Raw genomic sequence first — 17,968 nt, forward strand, 5'->3', positions numbered from 1 at the left:
GGATATATCCACTCTGTGCCTGGTGCTGCCTACAGATGTCTTGCCAGAGATGCTCATTAATTCTCCATCCTTAAGCCTTCACCACTCAACCTCTCATGATCAATGTTATTTAAACCAACTAACAGAGCCAAAAGAGTCGGCACCAATACTTTATTTTTGAGCATTGCTAGGAGAAGATTCTGCTGGTTGTGTTGTTCCTTTTTCTGCGCTGTACTCAGGTCTCAATCCAAACTTACTGAGGTCAATAGCATATCTGGGGCTTTGACCATGTTGCTTTGCCAAAATCCTCTAAATTTTTGAGAATTTGAAAGGAGAGCTGAGTTTCCCCTCCCCCCCCAGTTGCTGGGGCTGACTGCTCGAGCCCCTGCCATGTTTAGCAAAACACTCAAGCCACCCCACCCCCATCTTAAAATAAGGGATAGAAAGCGCTTTGTCAATTCTCTTGATTATCCCAATTTCGATTATCCGATCTGGTCCTGGTCCCTGTTAGATTGGATAAATGGGGTTTCACTCTAAATGTAAAGTGCACCCAAAAATCAACCACAAGAGGAGGGAGGTTGCACAAATTGAAAAAGTGACACTGGTATTTTCAGTAAAATGTAGTTAATAGTTTTTTTTTCACAAAATCTAAAAACGAAAGATTCCCTGTAAAAATGCCCATTCTGTTGTCCTTGTTTTCCTATGGGAAACGATTTCCAGGATCCCAGCTGATAAGCTATGGGCTCAAAATGTGGCTGACAGATTAGCCATGTGCAGAGGAAGGCTCCGAATTCGTATCTTGCTTCTATCGGCATCAGTGTGCTACAGAACTACTTAGTAAAACTTATTAGTTTTTGATGTTTCATCTAGAACTACAGTAGGACTGGGAACTAGGGTAACCTAGGAGCCACTCAGATGTTTTGTTGTTAATATGGCGAAGTCTCAAACACTGGGGCAATCGTCTACTGGTTTTTACGTATATCTTGGACAACATCCCAGCCAGCACTCTATCACAACCTGCTTGTATGAATTCTCGCTACATGTTTCAACCTCAGCCTCTGAAAGCAAATCCTGAATTGTACCTTTGGCTGTAATATTTATGTAAATTCTGGTCACTGAACAGAAGCCAGCCCATATTAGCTGTGTAGCAGCACGAATTTCAAAGTTTGAAGATCAAGTATTCATCAGAAACATTACGTTATTTCTGCAGGACATTGTGTCATAGAAATTAGTGAATGACTAATACAGTCAAGAATTTCCATCTCCTCAATGCTTAAATCTCTGATATCTAAGAGAATGCTCCCAGCTGTAATTTAATTTTACTGCAGCTGCAGGGAGAGACTTTTGAGAATAAGGGGTTGGTTTTTTTGCCTTAAATGCCCAGTGAAAGAAACAGGTGACTCTAGTCAAAACCACTTCACTCTGTCCCTTTAGGTTTCTGTTTGAATTAATTTGATGATCATAAAAAGTGCCAAGTTGTGAAAAGAGAGAGGTGGAGCTTGATGGATAAATTTATTGTGAATAATTAGCTCTGCTCTAATTGGTGCAGGCATGGTAATCATATGATGGCATTAACAGGCCAGACCATGGTTCTCTGTCCCATGTGCCCTCCAGCAGTGGAAAGCAAGCAGAACGCCAGCTTAACCAGCTGGTAGGAGATTGCCTCCTCGTGGAGGATTCCTCAGACCAGTTAGAGCCGATGCAGCGGAATGCCACACTCACACAATACATCTGAGTGTACACGTGCATTTCAGGCTTGAGAGATTCTCCCTCGTCCATGTTGGATCTTGTCCCTGTACCCATTTAAGAGTGAGATCGGGCAGTCCTCATGAAACTGCTGCTTCAATCCAAGCTGCGAAAGACCACTTGAATCTGGCACTGCTTATAGAATTTTCTCCAGTCGTGCGAACAGCTAAAACTACAGGGCCATCAATCGCTTTTTTGGAATGAAGTTCCGAGTACACTCCAGCTCACCATTGCTCAACAGGCAGTTGAGTGAGTTCAGCACGGTGAGTAGAATGGCCTTGATGAGTTTGAGGAAATTTTCTTCCAGTGGCGCATTGGCCTGAGGAACGCTGCTGTGATTCAGAACCCGGAGGAAGGAGCTGCGTGGGTGGAGGGAGGCCAATATGAATTTTCATCGGCAGTGACCCACTGGCAAAAGGGGATTGTGGCGAGGGTGATTGCTTTTTCTGATTTTCATTCTCCCCAGGCAGCGCCGAGTTCAAACGATGAGCCCATTGAGCTGACGCAGCACTCCTGTTGCTCTCAATTCAGGCAGAATTTAATCAACCGTAATAATGAGCTCAAAAAAATCCAATGCTTAACTCTCTGATATAAAAGAGAATGCTCCCAGCTGTAATTTAATTTTACTGCAGCTGCAGGGAGAGACTTTTGGGAATATGAGGTTGTTTTTTGTTTTTTGTGTTTTTTTTTGCCTTAAATGTGAAGTGAAAGAAACAGGTGACTCTAGTCAAAACCACTTCACTCTGTCCCTTTAGGTTTCTGTTGGAATTAATTTGCTCTTCATAAAAAGTGCCATATTGTGATAGCCCTGGTAATTGAGATCCCCTATCCACAGAACTGATTCAGCACAGGGAATCTGTCTTGATTCTAAACCTACTGAAGTCAATGGAAAGAGCTCTATTGACATCAGCGGGTTTTGGATCAGACTTTGTGACCCCAATCTGTTGTGGAGGGGTTGAGAAGGTAAAAATGGTTTCCATGGCCATTCAATTTCTTCCTGAGATTTTCAGCAAGGGTGCCCACATTTTGTGCTACAGACCCTATTAAAATGGACTCTGATTATAAATCCATTCCACATAAGCCACTGGACAGCCACAGCTGTTCAAACCTTGATTCATGAGCAAACTAGTTCCTACTGGAAGAAATTAATATTGTCTAAATGAAGTTAAACCTGTAGGGCCAAACATATCACTGGAATAACTCCACTGAAATCAATGGAAGAATTTGGCCTATTTTGTCTTGTGTAAAAGTTACACACTAAGACAATATGTTTTTTGTTTTTTAAAGGGAACTGTGGGGCACATTTTTTGGAGACTGCTTGTCAGTGACTAATCACTTTTTTGTACTCACATATGACCTCTGCTTGTTGTGAGGTTTTGTAGTATGGATTGTTTGTTAAAACAACTGTTTGTTTCTGGGTCATCTGTAATGTTCCTTCAGGGAGTTTACTGCCTCCATTGAGAGAGCAGGGACAAACCCAAAACTCCGCCATGTGCTCTGGAGGGTTATCCTTTGGCCATCGGAAGAACAGCTGAAAGTTTGTGTCTGCATAAGGCTGAGGTTTCAAATGTGACCAGTAGGGAACTGAACCCTGTTTAAAAAAAGTTGAATATTTTTAAAAAAAATTCCTCTGATTTTTCTGGGGAGAAACAAGTTTTTTAATCATTCTGTTAAAGGCTATATATATCCCCTATATTATGGGATTCCAAGTCTGTAAGGGAAGACCAAATTCACAAGGGTTCCCTCTGCTCATTAAACTTAGAAGTTGGAGTTTTGCATAAATGTATAGCACCAGCAGTGTGCTAGGCATTTTACAGATATGAAGGAGGACCAAGTCCCTGCACACAAGCTTAAAATCTGAATTGTTTTAAAAATGGTGATTTTTAAATTGGGGTCTCAACCAGGTGGGTGGCAAGAAAGTGGTTGAATTGGTTGTGGGGTTTATTTTTTTGTTTTTCCTGCTGTATCATGGTAATGCGGAATAATGAAGATTCATACCCTGAGCAATGAATTGAATTGGTGTGTTTGTGTGATGGGGTATACCTGGCCTTGCCAGCTCCCTACAGGAGGCCCCGAGGTCCTACTACACCCTGTTCCAGGAAGCAGCAAAGTAACAGGAAAGGAGCAGCAAAGATGCGTGCTCCATGCCTGCCTAGAGAGGCCTCCTGGAAGCAGCCAATCAGAGCCCAGTCGGCTCAGATAAAAGGATCTGCAGGGCTTTAGTGAGTGAGTTCCTGGCTGGGACCAGAGGGGAGCTCCCCTCTGGCCCAAGAAGCTTCAGGGACAACCAGAATTTGTTTCTGGCTCTGTTTGCTTAAGCTGGGTTTGTACAGAGAGAGAGAGAGGGAACCTAAGAACCTTAACCCTGAACTAAGGGTGAAGCTACCAGGGGTCAGGTAGGAAGAGGCCCAGGGAAGAAGCAGCAACTAATTTCAGTCGAGCCATGCATAGCTGCTGTGTATTGGGTCCCTGGGTGGAAACCGGAGTAGTTTCCAGGTTCCCACACTGGCCACAGAGGCATAAACCCCAAGAAGGGGACAGGGCTTATTTGAGAGCCCGAGCAAAGGGCTGAATTTAAAGGGCCCAGAGGTGGGGCTGAAAACCCTATCAAGGACAACAGGACTATTAATTTATTGGACTCTTTACTGCCCCAGAAAGGATTCATTTGGGCTTTTTATGACTTGGCCGAATGGCCAAACCATGGAAGACCCACCCAGGTTGGTCTGCAGAGAGTGCTAGGGGTGAGAAAAGGACTGCAATACCACACCCAGCTTCTGGGAGGCGCTCAGACAGATGATGTGCAAATATAAATAGTCCTTGGCTATGGATGAGGAAGGGTTTGGCAATGGTTTTGAATGACCATTTTCATTAGTGGATTCAGTAGTGACCACCGATCTCTTCTGGTAATGAGGGAATGCATGTGTTCACAGCCACAGAATGCTCTCTTTTTGCTGCTGAGATCTCTAACATTTAGTTATAAGGTGACATCTAATGTGCTAAGGGGGTATATTATCAGTAGATATTGAACCGTACTGACAGCGGCTGGTTTCTAATCCTGCAAGCATGAGTCCCAGTACCTTACCTGATTTTTCTTACCTCCATTCCACTTACAATCACCATACAGTGCTTTAATTGGGGGGAGGAGAGTATACCCACTTGCACAGCATCAACATAGCTCAGTCTCAGAATAGCAACCTAGTTCTGCCCAGCTTGGCATATTTGCCCAGAAAGTGGGTCGCTTTGCTTTCATAGCCTTCCATTATAGAGCGAACCTATGAAACTGTTCAGGAAAGCTTTGAACATACTGCACCCTTTCTAATAGAGGCTCGCTGTCCCAAGACTGAAGTGGCTATACCATATTTTCCTCCAGGATAATATTTGATGGCCTCATACTCTTGCTTCTGATCAGACCTGAGCACTTGCCTAGGAGGTGCATTGGTAACCTCATCACTCTTCTGCATCACTTACTAGGAGTCCCAGCACTAGAAGTTGCACCTTTTTGTTTCCTAGATTTCAGTAAAGCTTAGGCAGGTTTTGCACCTGAAGATCAGAACTGGGATTACTGTTTGCAGAAAAGTAGCATGACGCTACAATTCACAGGAAACTGATATCACAGTAGAGCAGGGGGTGGATATTGAATACTCGGCAGAGAATAGGAAAGAATGCCTCTCCGTGTTCTCTGTAGTTGTGCCCTAAAAGATGTACTCCAACTTTCCCAGTCGTGCCAGTTTCCCCTCATCTACCTACCCCCAATCAAAACAACAAAACCTCTAACTAACGAAACTTTGCAAGTCCTCACCATGCTCAGTTACTTGCATGCTATATTACTGTCCCTAGTCCAACAAGCTTCTGTCTACGCTCTGGATTAGGGACTATCTCTTCATCTGTATGCCAAGAAGCCCCAGTAGTGACTGGTGCCTTTGGATGCTACTATGAAATATACTTAATAGGCTTTAAGGCCAGAAGGGACCATTAGCCCATCTAGTCTGATCTCCTGTATAACACACAATGTAGAATTTCACCAAGTGTATCCTGCATGAAGCTCATAATTTCTGGTTCAGCTTGACCCTATCTTTTAAAAGAAGACAGCCAATCTTGATGCAAAGTCTTTAAGTGATGGAGAATCCATCACTCCCCAAGGTAAGCTGTTCTAATGGTTAATTACACTTACCATAAACAAAAAAATGCATCTTATTTCTATTCTGACTTTTGTCTAGTTTCACCTTCCAGCCCTTGGAATGTTGTATGCTTCATCTGGTAAATTAAAGAGCCTTGTACTATCAAACGTCTCCTCCTGATGAAGGTACTAATAGACCATGATCAAGCTATAGCTAATAATAATGTAGAAGAATGATCAGTATCACGTGGCATGTGATGTAGAACATTTAAATGCCTTACTGATTAATTACTAAATGCCGCACCACTTATTTGTAACTCTGCTAATCTTTTAATAAAGTTTTTTGAATGATTTATGCTATATTATGCATCCATTTGTGAAAATGAGATGCAATACTGAACAAATCTTTTACTGTACACCGGTGAGAAATGCTAAAAACAGACTCTAGTAGCAATGATTTTCTCCTGTTTGACACTTGATACCTTTTTTTCTTTCTCTATCGGCAATTTTTTGGACCTGAAAGTTAATAAGCAAAAGATAAAGAGGGCTCTTCTCCAAGTGGCAGGTAAATTAGACTGCAGTACGGTTGAGTATTCAAGGGGAGTGATGAAAGGAACTCTTAAAGTAAAAGAGACTAGAATGAGCTTTATTTGCATGAAGGACAGATAATCAGCTTCCCTGGTTTTATGCGAAACAAAAGATTTTGCAGCAGTAGTAGAATAGCTGATGTCCTCTTCCAATGATGACCCCAGACTATTGTTTCTGAAGTGCCAACAAACAAGGCGCTTGGCACTGTGCAAGATATAAAATGAGACATTCTTGTCTTGCAAAGTTTACAGCCTACCAGAAAGACACAAAGATTGGATGTGCTAGAAAACCCAGAGTAAGGCAGTAACTTGGTATGTGTCTATACATAACTTACCACTAAAAGGCACTGAAAAAGAGGTGAATCTTTAAGGCAGACTTGAATAAGGCTAGCTGGGTTGGCTTGTAAGTCTGAGACAGGAATGGCAAGACATACGAGTTTTGGCTCTAGGATCTAGTTGACCTGAAATCAGTGGATCCATTTCAGGCATTGAACAAGGGTAATCTGCTATCTGTATGGGACATAAATCTAGTTCACAATACCTGAAAGCATGGTTGGAAAGGCTGATTTCTGAATAAAATCAAAGGATTACTCAGAATATAATCAACACTCTGCAGGCAGCCAGAAAAAGACTAAAAATTGGGAGTATAATGAGATTTAAACACTGATATATGGAGTGTGTGTGTGCATTGCTCCAGACATGCAAGAAATTCATAGTCATTCATAATGACAATCACTAGTCACTGGGCCAGGGAAAGAGAGTGAAAATGACTGTATGGAGTGGTGGTTAGGGCACTCACCTAAGATATGAGAGACCCAAGTTTCAGTTCCCCCTGCTCCAATGACTAATTATTTATACATAGTGGAACAGCTTCAGAAGGGGAGACTGAGACCTATGCCAGAATATCTCATAATCCAGTGTCTCAGACACGCTTCTGCAATATGGGAGAGCCAAATTCAAATCCCATTCTTGACATCAGGCAGAGAGGGGAATTGGACTGGGGTCTCCTACAGTCTGGGTAAGTGCTTTAACCACTGGGATAAAAAGTATAAGGGAGCTGCTTATCAGCTATTGCTGTCCAGAAAAATCTATTTAGGGTCATGTGATGGGGTGGACTAGGCCCAGAGGCCTCTTGCTGGATGCCTCAGTCTCCTGCCATACCTGTCCCAGGAAAGGAGCAGTAGAGGACATAGGGAGCAGCCAATCAGGGCCCTGGAGGGCCATATAAAAGGGGCTGCAGAGCCAGAGACAGTCAGTTTCTTGCAGGAGCTGAATGGCTGGACAAAGCAGTCTGCAGGTAGCGGCAGGGACTGGGGAAGCAAGAGATGCTTCTGGCTGGCCAAAGAGACCTGAAGCACCATGGACAGCTCAGTGCTGGCAGGGACGGGCACTGAAAAACTGCTTGCAGGCTGCTGGACCTGAACTTAGATTTAGATGAACCCTGAGGTAAGGGTGAAGCTTTGGCAAAGGCTGGGGCCGTGGGAAAGTGGCCCAGGGAACTGAAAGTGTTTTAGTTAAAGGGATATGGCAGTACCTGGTTCCTATTCTTAGGGTCCTTGGGCTGGGACTCTCAGTAGTGTTTGGGCCTGCCCCCCTCATAGGCCACTGGGGAACTGGCCTACAATTGGACAGCGAGAACCCTCCAGAAGGGGAACTGAACTACTTAGTAGCCAAACTGGAGGCTGGGGCCGGAGTAGACCAAGAGTGCGAAACCATTGCCTCCAGGGAGGAAGCCCTGAGGGTATGGCCTGATACCAGAGACTATTTAAAGACCACAGTCACACCCATCCAGAAGGGTTTGCTTGCAAGAGGTGGGTGCCACACCGTTACAGGTCAATTTGTTTGAGCCAAACAGGGTTTTTAACTGATTTTTTTTTGGTGAATTTATTTGCCCAAATCTAACCACAGCTCTCTTCTATATGGGGAGATTCCTGGGTGACCCTTTCCACGGCTGAACTCATTGTGTCTGGAGGGAAATCCAGGAGAGAGAGAGAATGCTGTGGTGAGGAGCTGGGTGGGACAAGAAAGATTTGAAAGTAAAATGGAGGTACCTCTACCAGGGTCAACTGGAGAGGGGGGAAATGCTCCCAAAGGCCCAGTCAGAGCAGGATGTGGTTCCCACACTTTCTCAGCAGGATTGTGGCATCCTGGAGGTGATCCTTCTGGGGGCACCTGAGATGGACATAGTTATACTCCTTGGCCAGGACCATATATAACATGACCTACCACTGTACTCCAGGGTCAGAGTAATAGGCACACCCCAACTCAGGGACTTGAGCAATGATGTACGTTAACTGGTGTCAGACAGGCTGGTGTCTCCTAGTCATCATGATGTCATGGTTGGTTGATACCAAAACCTGGTATGGCCTCTTCATCAGGATCTGTGAAGCCTGGGGTTTGTCCTGTCAGTTTGCTGATGGCAACATTGTTTACTCCTGGGAGAATTTTATGTTACTGCGCATGTGCAGAATTAATGGTCCCTGCAGATTTCTGTGCTTCTCTGCAGAAAAATGACTTCTGACAGGGAAGCAAAAGGAAGCCGCAAGAGCAGTCATGTGCCCCCTCCCCGGCAGTGCAGGCAGGTCAGTTTGGGCACCCAGAGCACCCGGGGGAGCTGGGCAGTCATGCGTATGTAAGAGAGAGACACTCTGTACCTCTTGCTCGCTATTGTGGCATGCTAGGCATGGAGAGGGCAGGGCTTTGGGGTGTTTCTGAAGAGGTAGGCATGGGGCAGGCTCTGTTCCCTCAGGTGGAGCAGAATGTAGCAGCCTATCTGCTTAGTGAATTGTTCCCACTGTTCTTAGTGAATTCCCCCAGAAGTATAAAACAGGTGTAAAAATTTTAAGGCTCCTTTACTTTGTAAAGGACAGTAAGGTCTTATAAATGCTTATGGTGCTTTAGTGATTAGAACTGGTCTAAATTATTGGACTGAAAAAATTTCCTATCAAAACGTGCTCCATGAACTGTTTGCCACTGACCTTCCTGGAGATGGTCATTAGCCAGTATAAATTTGTGAGTTTGAGTCCCCAGCCCTCACTTGCTCTTTAGTTGCCTATGATGTAACACTCAGCATATAGCTGCATAAATTTGTTGACTAATAACTAGAAGAAAAGGTTCAATACTAGCTACATTACTATTAGACAGAGGGGGTTTGGTGATTTCCTCAAATGCTCCCCACTTCCATTCTCCATTCATTGTATTGTAGTTTAAATAAATTACCAAAATAATTGAAACCAGCTTGATTTATATTGCATTATTTTGACAAAATATATGCAGAATCTTGCAGAATTTTAAAATATTGTGTGCAGAATTTTTTATTTTTGGTGCAGAATTTTTTATTTTTTGGCACAGAATTCCCCCAGGAGTAATTGCTGTATAGCAGACAACATACAGAACACCTAATTAACCTTCCTAGGGACATATAGTGATGTGTTTACTGACAGACAACTGATTCTCATCTTGGCACGCTAAATGCCCTCAGGAATCACACCGTGGTCCCTGGGGCATGGATGTGCTGGTACAGCACACTTGTCTGGGGATGAACAATTGTTAGCCAGCATCTCAAAGCTCCCTCTCTCATCATGTGAGAAGACAGCCCATTACTTCTCCAATCCTCTTACTCTGGGGAAGTGGAGTGATCATTAAGACTTCAGAACTTGATAGACTTTATTCAAATTAGGTGGAACTAAAATTACCATCACCTTGTATGTGGTCTATTGTGCTAAAATGTACTATTTAACACAGAGAGACAAGGTGGGTGAAGTTACATTTTTTTTATAGCACCATCTGCTGTTTGGTGAGAGAGACAAGCTTACATAGAGTTCTTCTTCAGGTCTGGCTACAACAAAACTGCATTTAACAGACAGCCTCTAGTGTTTCTGTGCCAGAACTCCAGATGGTACTGAATTTTAAACTGTAACTTTCCACAGCATGCTAACAAAGTTTGAACACCAAACACAGCGCTGTAACTGTTGTGATGTCCCCTATCAAGTATCAGGCCAATGCGCTCTCAGTGGGCACCCGCTCCCCACTGATCTGGCTAAAAGGTTCTGCAGGCTAGCCTAGTTTCTGCTTTTCTCCTAGTATATCTTTTATTTTCCCTCATACAAACATAACCCACGTAGATAGAATAATTTCGTCTCTTAGTAGGAGGCATGAAGACAACTAAAGTCAGATAGGCTCCTTAGTCTCTTGCTTCCTTTGTGCTGGAAACACATGGATTCTAACCTGTGTTCTCTATTTCACTCAGTGTCTTTGAACACTGATTCAAAGAAGAGAGTTGGAGAGAGGCAAAATAGACGATAAAGGGAAGAATTATAAATGAGTGCCTCGATCTGGGTCAGTTGTTTTTAGCCTTACACGGGCGGAGTGTTTTCCAAACAGTCTTTTTCAAAATCTGCCTGCCATCTGATTGGGGCCATATGACACTTCTCTTGACTAACACCATCAGTAATTTAAAGGAGAATAGAAGCAATGACTAGTTACCTGGCACTTATTGTTAAGAGCAGTGTTGCTGTTTAGAAGAAGTTGCAAAGCAATTAGATGTTACCAATTGTTCTCTCAAGAAAGGAAACTAGAACAAACAGGGAGTTCAGTCCAGTCTATTTAATATAATTCAAACTCTGAAGCTTTTCCTTACTGGATGTAAGTAGCCACTGATCAGAATTTCCAGTCTGAGTTTGTTACTATATGAACTGCTTCTAGGGAAGACTGTTCTTGAGCAATAAGAGAACCTTACTATGCAATATAATGTTTAGGCTTACTAGAATTCACCCAAAAAAGTCCTCCTGTCTAGTAACTCGCACAACTAAAATATACGTGTGTGAGAAATATGTGGCTTCAGGCTCATTTCCCTCTCTGAAATACAGTAGCTTTGTTTCCAGTGACTGAAAATATTTATATTTCCTACTAAAAGGGGCACTCAAAGAGGGGAGTCCCACAGTTTTAACCTACCAGGTTTTCCTTAAATCCAAGTTGGCAAAATCAATGTAATTCTTCTGATATACAATTTTTTACATAGTAGAACTAAAACCAAATTCAGAGACATGGGAGGGGGGGACAGTTGTGGTCAGCAATGAGTGGCCACTCTGTGCAGCATGTCCCCACTCAGGACATTGTACGTTACAATAAAACAAGCATAAGAACTGTAGCTCTGAGTAGAAGTATTAATATATTACCATTACATCTAGGAGCCTTAATCATGGGCCAAGACCCCATTGTTCTGGGCCTGGTATGAACACAGAAGAAAAAGATGGTGAGTGCCTCAAAGAGCTTACTACCTAAGTAATGACCTTCCCTATTTTCTTGAACACCGTAGAGGATTTACAGTCAGATGAGTGCAGCTAATGGCAAAACAACATGGAAGAGCCATGCTGTCAGTGCTGCAGAGGGTACCTAGGGTGGCTGCTTACAGGGCAAGATCTGTGGGACAGTGATCTGTTGAGCCCATGGAGTTCAGGCTGTCTGAAAAATGGTAGCTCCACTCCCGGACCAATACACTCTGCTGTCTGCTCCACCTCCAATAGGGGATAATGTGGAAGCCGCATGAGCTTGTCCTTTTGTGGCATATCAAATTGTAGAGCTATCACTCTAAAAGCTCAGAGGCTTTCGTTGTCCTGCTTGCAGACTAGGGGGGCTCTGTAGGGAAGAATGCAAGCAGCAGTTGGGTTTGCAGGCGGACTAGAGTAAGGCAGGGTGGGGTGAGTTGAGTCTCTGTCTTAGGGAGCAGCCTGCTTTGTGTCTCTGTTTTATCATTCTGAATTCTAAGAAATAAAGTAGTGTCATGCTCAAGCTTCCAGTGAGAGTATTTCATGTGATTATCTAACTTCTCTGCCATGAACGTACTAATGGGAGGATCAGGGCCGGCTCCAGGGTTTTTGCCGCCCCAAGCAGAAGGGGAAAAAAAAAAAAAAAAAAAAAGCCACGATCAGCTCTACCACTGCCACTTCAGTCTTCGGCGGCAATTCGGCGGCTGGTCCTTCGCTCCAAGAGGGAGTGAGGGACCCGCCGCCAAAGACCCAGACGTGCTGCCCCTCTCCGTTGGCCGTCCCAAGCACCTGCTTGCTGGGCTGGTGCCTGGAGCCGGCCCTGAGGAGGATGGGGTTAAAAACCATGAACTTCCTCCTAGTCTAACTGAATGCACTTCAGATATAGTGAAAAACATGGCAATGGCACAGTGGCAGAAGGAGTCTACAAAGACCAGTTCCACAAAAGTGCTATTTAACATAAACGGAACACAGACTGCTGAAATACATCTTGTCATTTCCCCTCAGTCCCCTGAAACATGACAGCAGCTTTGAGCTCGAGTACTTTTTGAGACTTTGTGCCAAAGCATAATAAAAACTCTAATAGTGTAATTTGTTATAGAGGAAGTAGATTCCACAGGGAAGTGTTGACAATCATACATAAAATGAGATTTGGAATAGGTTGGGTTGCCTCTTTGAATGTGCAGAAGGAGTAATATTTAAATGAATATACATTTAAAGTGACCATGTCAACCTTTCTCTGTAGCCTTTTTTTTTTTAAATGAGCTGAATCCTTTTCTACATCATGGCCCTTCCTTATGGGATCTCTAAGAGCCTACATTGTTGAACAGCCAATGTTAGAGCTAGTCAGCCATCATCTTTATTGCAAGGCATGACTGTTTCATGTACTCCTCACTTTCTGTCCATGTTGTCATATCAATACAGCCAGTGTCTTCTGACTCATCAAGCAAGCTGTTTATCTAATGATACCATCAGCTCCAACTTTCCCTCGTAACTTGTAGGTCCTGTTCACCATCCTTAGCAAATAATTACCACCATTCCCTAATAAGCAAGGCGGTTGATACAGTTAATTTTCTGAAACTATGGCCATACAATAATCCACGGTGTGTCTCAACTGAAATATCTGATTGTATTGTACCAATTGCAAAAACTAGTCTCAGTTTGCGGCAATGGAGGTTGGGAGCAGCACACATAATTAAATTGGTAAACACAAAACCCTTGCTTAGTAGAAGCTGTTGGGGAGAATTTCAAACCACCTGGACAAAAGTGCAGTAGACCACCCAACATCTACCCTTAAAGTTAACATTGTGGCAGAGCTGGTCAGGTGCAGAGGGAACTACGTGTTCTAAAAAGATGGCACCATGGGAATACTCCTGTCTCCCTTGGCTAATGTATTGTCACAGTGTAGCCCTGAGTAATGTAAACCAACACTCTACCATGCAAGTGTCTTTTCTGCAATAAATCGTTCTTAGATACTAAATGTGATGTAATTGAGTAATGTTGCACTTGCACAGAGGGATGAGTCATTATATTCTTCTGCCAACAGAGGGCAGGACAGCCTGGGAGGGAAATACAAGCCAAGCACATCAAATTCTGCATAATAAGCAGATGAGCTTTAGTAATAACAATTCAGGACAATTGAACCTCACTTCCTTTTCTGAACATTAGCTTTCTGCTAATTTCTACTTTCTGTGATTCTTCTTTTTAAAGAACTCATCCAACTGTCTCTCTCACATTGGGAAAGCCTCCCTTTGAAATGTTTGGCCACCCTGGGGATAGGGATAAATCTCCAGTCTTCACTGGCCATGGTATATCTTGGCGAGAGTCAGTAATGACATGCTCATTCACCAATAAGTGAGGGAACTTGCTGGCTAATCATATATTCAAAAGATCACTTATTGAGCTTTCTCCCGTGCTTCTCACTGTGGTAAACTTCTAATGGGGGCAGAGGGAGTTTTCATCATGAATGTAGCACAGGAAAAAAAAACTCATTTTCTAAATTGGTCATTGACCCTCAAAATTGACATCCAGTCATAAAAATAAATTGATAGAGATGTCTGGAAACTGCTTTTGTGTGTGTATGCTGGACACTGGAGCCCCTAATGAGGAAGCCCTTCTAGTACATGTGTTCTGTAATACAAAACCTGCTAGCATGAACACGTTAGTGTGGTAGAGAAGAAATAACTAACATTTCTTTGTAACTACTTACCCTGGTACCACAAGAATTCTATCTTGGGTATTTATAGGGTCCCCGTTACCTAATATCGGAATGACTGTCTTTTAATGTATTTAACCTCACAGCACCCCTGTGAGGTAGGGAAATGCTTTATCCCCATTTTACAGATGGGGATCTGAGTCACAGAGAGGCTAAGTGACTTGTCCAAGGTCACACAGGATGTCTGTGGCAGAGCATGAACTTGAATCTTGTGTCTCCCAAATCCAAAGCTAGTGGCCTACCTACTGGAACATCTGTTACTCTAGCGGGTGTAGTGGATTGCACAGCAAAATCAATAGTCAGGAATATAGGCTACCTCATGTTGTCAATGCCTATTTCCTTTTGTGAGCTGTACATAAGTGAAGGTACACGGCTGCCCATTGGGAAATCTGCTGCTAGGAATGGTTAGTCTTTGTGGTTCCTATTTGTAGTAAAGTGGTCATTACGGGATTTGCTCAGAGCATTATGGGTTGGATGCTTACTTCCTTTTTGGTTGTTGGTGGTTTCCCTTGCTCTGTTTGCAATTAAATCAAGCGGCAAGTTCCCAGCCGTCAGTTCTGTAAATGGACTTGCACTGAGCAGTCTCTTTACAAAACTATTGTTCAGAAGGGAGCTTTTTGGTGTTTTGGTTGCAACAGTTATTGACGCACAATCCCCTCTTTACAGAAAGGCTGTCAGCTCTCTTTGCTTCTCCCATGAGTGCAGGTAACAGGATCTTTTCTTGCGCAGTTGTTGACTAACAGGCATCTATGTAAATGATAGTTCACATGATAGTTATGATAGTTGCTTGTCTATCTAACTAAGCAACTAGATGTAATTTAAGTATAAAAATTTGCTGCTGCTTTCCACTGGGTCTGACAACCTGACAGACTCTGCTTTGCTCAGAACAGCACGAACAACATGAGACGATAATGTCGTGGAATAACGCAGAGGTGGGCGGATAGCATTTGGGTTAGTGGCCAGTACCACGATACTCATGCCTGCAATAAGCCACTTAAGGTGAAATTACAACTCTATTGAAGTAGGTGGGAGTTAACCGTTGACTTCAGCAGGGCCAAGATTTCACCCATATGATATTATTACTTCACAGCTAGTGTGTCACAATTTACTGGGTATTTTTTTCACTTCCATTCTGCAGGGCTGTGATGTAAGTGCCCACAAGCACTCTCATGCTTTCTTGTAGACTGTTTCTCATTCATAGAGTGCCCTCTCTGAAGTAATCCATAAAGCAACAGGCCTCTTTTTCCTTCCAGTCAGCCCTTAAGACTCATCTCTGCCATGATGCCTATGGTAAATTTCAAAATAAGTTAAGAAACAGATAGGCCTGCCAGGAGTATGTTGTTGTTCATTACTGTTTTTTTGGTAGCACCTACCATGCGCTAGGCATTGCCAGACATTCAAGAATGTCCAGATGTTCAAGAGACTGGCCCCACCCTGAAGAACTCAGTCTAATGACATAATTGATGTCTTGCTTATTCAGTTAAGGCTGCGCAGTGAGAACAATGTGCTGACCTATCACATCCTTTGCAAAAACCCAGCACTTACCTTGTTCATTGACTTTGTGTTAAAGGGCCTTGGAAATTGTACAGTGTGTGTGTATGTAACTCTTCTGTCTTCATCAACGACAAAGAAATGCATATTTCATCACACCACCCTTAACACTGATGGAAGCTAAATTTATCTTCACAGTAACGTCACCAGACCCTCTCAGAAGTCCAGAGAGGCCCGGTCCACTTCCAGCTTTTGAAGCCTCTAGCCATAATAAAAATAAAAAATGACACATGGGAAAAAAAAATAACGCACCAAAAAAAGTCAGACATAATTTGAATATTTGTTTATTTAACACATGCTTTTCTAGCCTTTTTCTGTACAAATGTGCTAATTATTGAGGAAAAATCTAGCTTTCGTGCAATGTCACAGTTGATATTAAGCATGGTGAGCCCATTCAAATGCTCTTGTCCCAGAGTTGAATGGTGATAGTTCTTTACCTGCTTCAACACGTTGAAGGTGCGTTCACCTGAAGCCACTGATGCAGGCAAACTGACAAAAATACGCAATGCAATTGTGATATTAGGAAACATCCCAGAGAGTCGAACTTCGAGTATTTATTGAAGCAATTCCTTTGGCTTGCAATCCAATTTAAAGTTCGTGGAATATATTCATTTGAGGAAGATGTCCTCATCACTGAGATCTTTTGAGATTTCTTTGTTGTACTGTTGCTGAAATTGTTCAGCTGCAGAAAGTAATCTTCATTACTCAGTCTGTTGAACTGCCAAAGAAACCCCCAAAGGGTACATTTTAGTTGCAGTGACTCAAATCAACATGTAAGACCTGATTTAATAGTGTTTGCCAGCACTCCCCTGCCTAAGGGTTGGCACCATAGACCACTTGCCAGCGCTTCCTTGCCTAAGGGTTAGTGCCATAGACTGCTTGCCAGCATTCCCTTGCCTATGGGTTAGAGCTATAAACTGCTTACAGGCCCTGCCTAGGGCCTCTTGACCGTCGGGAGTTAACGCAGTCACAAAGGCCAGGACGCTGCACCTACTCTGCTAATTCCCCCAACCATACGCTGTGATCCTGGTGACGTACTGAGGTGGTGTGCCTCTCTCCAACCGAAAGGGGAGGGACGATTGCACCCCCACTACAGGGGGATATGAGAGAGGTCTATAAAATCATGACTAGTGTGGAGAAAGTAAATAGGGAAGTGTTATTTACACCTTCTCATAACAAGAACTAGGAGTCACCAAATGAAATTAATAGGCAGCAGGTTTAAAACAAACATAAGGAAGTATTTCTTCACACAACGCACAGTCAACCTGTGGAACTCTTTGCCAGAGGATGTTGTAAATGCCAAGACTATAACAGGGTTCAAAAAAGAACTAGATAAATTCATGGAGGATAGGTCCATCAATGGCTATTAGCCAGGATGGGCAGGGATGGTGTCCCTAGCCTCTGATTGCCAGAAGCTGTGAATGGGCAACAGGGGATGGATCACTTGATTTCCTGTTATTTTCATTCCCTCTGGGGCATCTGGTATTGGCAACTGTCGGTAGACAGGATACTGGGCTAGACGAACCTTTGGTCTGACCCAGTATGGCCGTTCTTATGTCAATGATGACAAGGAAGACATTGACCCTATAATGCTGCTCGGCATCAGATTCAGTAGGTAAGTTGCGATTGGTGGAGAACTTAGATGAAATGCCAATATTTTGCACTACTAATTTGGACTTAGTCAGGATCGCATCCCATTGTTCATGAATCTGTTGAATATCATTGATAAGACTTTCAATGTTATCCCTCTCAACATCAAGTGTAGCATTGCGTGCTTCGTTACCAGATTAGTTTGGTGGATCATTGTAAGTAGCTTCATGCACAAAGATGACATCAGAATGCATTCAAATTTGGACATGTGCTTCTGAATAGACTGAAGTTCAGTTTGAGCCTGTGAAGTGAGATTGAGAGATTCAAGCTCATTTAAAGCCTTTCTCATTTAATTCAAATGCTGCGCAACTGTTGAACACCATCAATCCATGCAGACCATCTAGTTTTGGGTATCCCA

Source organism: Malaclemys terrapin, chromosome 11, assembly GCF_027887155.1.
Source record: "Malaclemys terrapin pileata isolate rMalTer1 chromosome 11, rMalTer1.hap1, whole genome shotgun sequence".
Taxonomy (NCBI): domain Eukaryota; kingdom Metazoa; phylum Chordata; order Testudines; family Emydidae; genus Malaclemys; species Malaclemys terrapin.